Source organism: Sinocyclocheilus rhinocerous, unplaced genomic scaffold, assembly GCF_001515625.1.
Source record: "Sinocyclocheilus rhinocerous isolate Xijiao unplaced genomic scaffold, SAMN03320098_v1.1 scaffold1462, whole genome shotgun sequence".
NCBI classification, from domain to species: Eukaryota; Metazoa; Chordata; class Actinopteri; order Cypriniformes; family Cyprinidae; genus Sinocyclocheilus; species Sinocyclocheilus rhinocerous.
The window spans coordinates 76,601-82,727 of NW_015639843.1; the positions used below are offsets into that span (position 1 = coordinate 76,601).

Sequence of the window (6,127 nt, forward strand, 5' to 3'; positions counted from 1 at the left end):
TAGACTTAGACTCAGAACTAGAAACTCAAACTAGGACCTGGCTCCGCAAAGTAGCTACGCATAACAGCATAGATGCTAAACAACACTCGGCAGTTTGAAAGGGATTTGAGTGAGTGTTATATAGTGAATGTGTGATTGGTTACAGCTGTGTGCAATTAGTGCAATGGATGATGGGATATGTAGTCCGGGATGACATGCAACAGTTTGTGTAGTGCGAGAGTCAATGTAATGGAAGGGTGACCTCTGGTGGTGATCGAATGGAAGTCCATGGACAGGATTCGTGACAATTGGCTTAGGACCCCCAAATAAAATTCTGCTTGGGGCCCCATAAAGGCTTGGGCCGGCCCTGTGCGGTGTGCTCAGTTTCCAAAGATGCACGACTTCAGTTGGGAGAAGCTGTCACTCTGATTAGAAAGTTGCCATCTTTTAAAGACAAATTTTATTCATGCTTCCGTATGAGTCAATCTGTAGCGGAACACTGGATGAAAAGTTAATAATTTCGTTAGTTTTACCACCAGTTAAAGCCCGAAAGGGCAACAGAGTCGCGTGACAGACACAGTGATGATGCAGTACACAAGCCGCGGTTAAGACAGCTGACGTGCTATGATTTCTGACAGGCAGTTCACTTGAATATTAAATGGCAAAAATACTATTGAGCTAGACGACAACCGCGAGAGTTGCGCGTGCTTAAATAGCAAACGAAACGCACGTCTGCGCCGTTCATTCCGTCACATTCCGCGTTACACAGTAAATTCCGTTTTTATGAAGTCATGCTTCAGTCGCTGGACAAAACGGCTTCGCGCCTCCGACTGAAAAGCTTCAGGTCTCAGGAGAAACGACGTCAGGTGTCAGGTCTCATACAATTAGGCATCAGACGAAAGGGACTCGGACAAAAAGGCATCAGACGAAAGGGAATAAAAAATTATTTTGAAACAACTTTAAGTATATTAAGTGTATTTCAAGATATGTTTAAGTTTGATTTTAATCTATTTGTAATATATTTAATATATTGAAATTGTGTTAAATTGGAACCACTTTAAGTATATTTAGTGCAATTTAAGTGTATTTCTTAAAATACATTTAAAATGTCCTTTTAATACTTCATGAACTACAGTTAAGAGTATATTTGAAGCATCGTTTTAATGTACTTCAAGTACATTTCAATTGTATTTCAGCTCATTGGAAATGCATTAGCATTACACTACTAGTATATTATAAAGCTGCTTTTTTCAGTATATACACACACACGTACACACTTTGATATCTAGAAAACTTTAATGTATTATATATTGTTGTGTACATTACAAATAACAATTACAAGCATATATACTTTGGTGAAAAACATCGCCAACGTAATCCATATGAATTGCGTGGTTTCCTCCAAGTGCCCTAAAGAGACACGATCGGCGACCGTTCTATATAATAATGTTTAAATTTAGACTTATATTCACATTCAAGAGACATTTGCACGCACTTCATATTTTATATACGAAGCTCTCTGGGCCTGGAGTGAGCTCATTATCATACGAACCAATCAGAGCCGTTCAATGGCTCTGGAACCAATCAGGTTTAGTCAGTGTGCTGTTTGAATTTAAACACAAGTAAGATTTCACCTTACATTTCTATGCAGTGAAAGCAATGCAAATTATGACACAGTTCACAGCATAACCAGATTTGTAAATCAAGTCAAAATTAATTCCCTAAATCAAAATGTAATCAATCCTGATTTTCCAGTGTGAGGTGAAATTCTCAAACTCCCTGCTTATAATGCAGCATCCAATACAGAAACATTACTATACTAATAAAATAAATGGCAGCGAATCTTCAGTTGCAGATGTCATGGGCCGCAGAGCTGTTATATCAGTGTGTGTATATGGACTAGAAGACCACTGAGAGGATAGAGAAAATAATTGTTTTAAAGAGAATGAGCAGACGTGATTTCATTATTTTGTGACATGCCATGCTACACTGTATATAGTTGAAATAAAATCCAGTCATGGACTGTAAACGCATAGTCTGTGGATGATTTTAAATATTAAAAAAAGCTTTAAAATCTTGTGTTCAGTTTGTTTTGTTTTGCTGTCCCTAATACTTCTGTCATTATACCATCTGAACAAGCAACTATTGATTTTTTTACAAGTTTATTTTTAATTATAATGGAAATGAAATGAAATTTGGTGCAGATTTGGAATTATGCATTTCTATGACAACACTATTAACGCAGAAATGAATCAGTGTGATTTGAGTAATAAATAGAGACAAAAAAGTAACAGTTGTTATGCTTATTAATCTATTTAAGTTTACTTGACTTATTTAGCCTTAATTTTATGCATTAAAGAACTGTTAGCTGTGTGTGTGTGTGTGTGTGTGGAATATTAACATTTGTTGTTTTTCAGATCAGCTGCTATAGAAGACAAACTGAAATCTGAGTGCAGAGACAAGCAAAGGAATAGTAAGTATATTTTCATGTTGTGTCACCTCTGTTATAGAGATTTTTGAATCAGGCCTAATGGAGGGTGATTTGGTCAATCTTGGAAGAAAAACGTTAGCAATGTGTCCATTTCAGCTGTCTATTTATGCTTGCTTTCAGTCATTCATGTACAAATCTGTTATTTAATTTTGTTTCTGTTTTGTTTTTTTCTAAAGCTGCAAGGCTCTGGTGCAAAATATTGTATGCCAGGAGTCAGGACGACTAGGCTGTGCCCAGGTCTCCGGAACCTGCGACGACGCTCAACTCCATCAGCCCTTTATCTGCGCCTTCGAATCCTCCAGCTCTGTCTCCATCGGTCGGCCCCCAGATGTTGGCAGCCACACCATCTACATTTTGGCTCCTCGCTCCCTCGATTCCGCCGTGTGTTGTCAGCACTGGGATGCTCTGGGTCTGTGCCATGTGCCAAACACCATCTAAGTTGCCAGGGCATCATCGTCATCCTCCCATCACCATCCCTTCGCCACATCCTGCCATCATCCCCGCACTTTTGCCTCTCACCATCCCTACGCCATCTCCTTGTCCACCTCCAAAACCCCCTCCATCCCTCCCTATTCTGTTGCTTGATCTTTCTCATCTTCAGTCTTTGCACACACACAGCTATTCACTTATGCACTTTGTTTTTCAAAGACTGAAGATGATAAAGTTCAAGCAACAGAATAGGGAGGGATGGAGGGGGTTTTGGAGGTGGACAAGGAGATGGCGTAGGGATGGTGAGAGGCAAAAGTGCGGGGATGATGGCAGGATGTGGCGAAGGGATGGTGATGGGAGGATGACGATGATGCCCTGGCAGCTTAGATGGTGTTTGGCACATGGCACAGACCCAGAGCATCCCAGTGCTGACAACACACGGCGGAATCGAGGGAGCGAGGAGCCAAGATGTAGATGGTGTGGCTGCCAACATCTGGGGGCCGACCGATGGAGACAGAGCTGGTGGATCCGAAGGCGCAGATGGAGGGCTGATGGAGCTGAGCGTCGTCGCAGGTTCTGGAGACCTGGGCACAGCCTAGTCGTCCTGACTCCTGGCATACAATATTTTGCACCAGAGCCTTGCAGCTTTAGAAAAAAACAAAACAGAAACAAAATTAAATAACAGATTTTTACATGAATGACTGAAAGCAAGCACAAATTAGCCAGCTGGAATGGACACATTGCTAACATTTTTCTTTCAAGATTGACCAAATCACCCTCCATTAGGCCTGATTCAAAAATCTCTATAACAGAGGTGATACAACATGAAAATATACTTACTATTCCTTTGCTTGTCTCTGCACTCAGATTTCAGTTTGTCTTCTATAGCAGCTGATCTGAAAAACAACAAATGTTAATATTTCACACACACACAAAAGCAAATGATGATTGATGATTTGTTTTCTTTTTAAGAATGACAGTACGCTGAGAACAATGTACCTGGTCGGTAATATAGTCAAAAGCCTTCCCAGCCTCAGCAGTTTCAGATGTACTGTATGCTCTCATATAAGCAACCCTTCTTACAATTTAATCTTTGTTCTTATCTGTAATGAGAAATATATATTAGAAAATAAAGGCGATAAGGTTGTCAAGCTTGAACAAATATAAACACCAATCAACGAACACTACCACAGTTGGCTAATCAGCTCAGGACAAAGTAATTGTATGTTCATAATCATGGTTTTTCAAAGATCATTAACCTCATTACAATGAAGCCAAATTGTTCAGGAAATCAGAAATAAATAAATGCACAACTTCATTTTGCAAATAAAAGAATGTTAATGTTGTACATGTTATAATGACTAATTTTATTTTATTTATTTTTTTCTGCCAATGCATGTGTCAAAAACACGACTGGCACAGACAAATAACGTTAATTAAATCTTACCTGAAGTCACAGTGAGGTTCCAAAAGCCAGACGCCATACGCGCTTGCAGAAGCTGGTAAAAATAAGAACATACCGCTATATTTTCTAATTAATTTCATAGTTCCCCCAAAACAATTTGAATTCTGTCATCACTCACCCTTAAGATGCTCCAAACCATCTAAGACTTTCGTTCATCTTCAAAAGAAAAGCTGAGATATTTTAATAAAAATCTGAGAGATTTATGTCCCTCCGATGAAAGAAGATTCACCAAAGATGTTCATGTTTCAAAAAGTTGAAATCTCAAAAAAACATCGGCAAAGTAATCCATATGAATTGCGTGGTTTCCTCCAAGTGCCCTAAAGAGACACGATCGCGGCCGCTCTATATAATACTGTTTAAATTTAGACTTATATTCACATTCAAGAGACGTTTGCACGCACATCATATTTTATATACGAAGCTCTCTGGGGTGAGCTCATTATCATACGAACCAATCAGAGCCGTTCAATGGCTCTGGAACCAATCAGGTTTAGTCAGTGGGTTGTTTGAATTTAAACAAGTAAACGCAAGTTTTTTTTTTTTTCATATATGATGTTGAAATCCTTGTGGGAATTTCAGAAATATATATTAGAAAATAAAGGCGTCAAGCTTGAACAAATTTATAAACACCTAGCTTATTACAATTAATGTATCATGTAATGAACAACAGCCTAATCAACCAAAGTAGCATAACCTTTTAAGTAAAACTGAACAACATATTAAACAACATATTTTAAATATCGCAATGCTTAATAATAGTTGACAAACGTTTGTACATTGTAAATGTTAAAAATGTTTTTCAAAATATTGTACTTTTCCAAATATTAAAATTATAAATGCATAAATATTTAAAATATAACCATGTGTAGGCCTACTGCAATATAAAGTACATTAAACACCCACTAAAAGTGTAATCATTTTGTTATGTTCTTACACAAAGTAGACATAAAATATACTTTAAGTAAGGGTAACATAAGTATGTTTTCTGTAAATACACTAAAAAGTCACTAAAAGTATGCTTGTGTTTAGCATATTCCTTAAAAGTTTAACTAAAAATATATTTATTAACATAGTATTTCTACCATACTTTTTAGAAATATAGTAATAGTGTGCTTGTGTTTAGCATATTCCTTAAAAGTGTAACTAAGCATATATTTATTACCAAAGTATTTCTAGTATACTTTTTATAAATACATTAAAAGTATGCTTCTGTTTAGCATATTTCTTAGAAGTATAACTAAGCATATATTTAATACAAAAGTACTTCTAGTATACTTTTTAGAAATATATTAAAATGCAATTCAATATATTTTTATTGCACTTCAAATAAGCATGCTGGGAAGTGTATTATAAACATACTACTTGAATTTCAAGTATATTTTTAATACATTAAATACTACGTCTTTTTCACCTGGGTAGTCATAAATATTTCTCTTTTGAGCTGATTTACTACAAATACTACAGTGAGAATAAAAGTTACGCCTTCTTTCTTTGCGTGAACATTTGGGCGGCGTTATGCAAATCTTCCCACATCGTGACGTAGGTATGTGGGGGCGTGTTAGAACGAGCCGTTTTAGGTAGGCGTGGTTAACTCTTAACTTTTATAAAGAATATCTCTTTGGATTTGAGACTTTAATCTTTGCAACTTTACAGATCTTCTTCATGCACCAAGAGCTTGTAACACTCCAAAGAGAAAAGAAACATTGAAATCGCATCATATGACCCCTTCAACCATTACTTATCATGCAATCTTTAGTTTGTTT

General features: G+C 36.9%; 1 long non-coding RNA gene across 2 annotated transcripts; it reads right to left on the reverse strand.

Annotated features, from left to right (window-relative positions):
* Positions 1-3,093: 3,093 nt before the first annotated feature.
* LOC107752198 (uncharacterized) lies at positions 3,094-4,605 on the reverse strand. 2 transcript variants are annotated; one of them, XR_001641337.1, is made up of 4 exons: positions 4,347-4,605; positions 3,899-4,002; positions 3,740-3,795; positions 3,094-3,544 (listed from the first exon to the last, which is right to left on the reverse strand). It is a non-coding gene; the product is annotated as an uncharacterized LOC107752198 (long non-coding RNA). The 2 variants fall into 2 exon arrangements; XR_001641336.1 differs by lacking the exon at positions 4,347-4,605 and having other exon boundaries at positions 3,899-4,101.
* Positions 4,606-6,127: the final 1,522 nt, after the last annotated feature.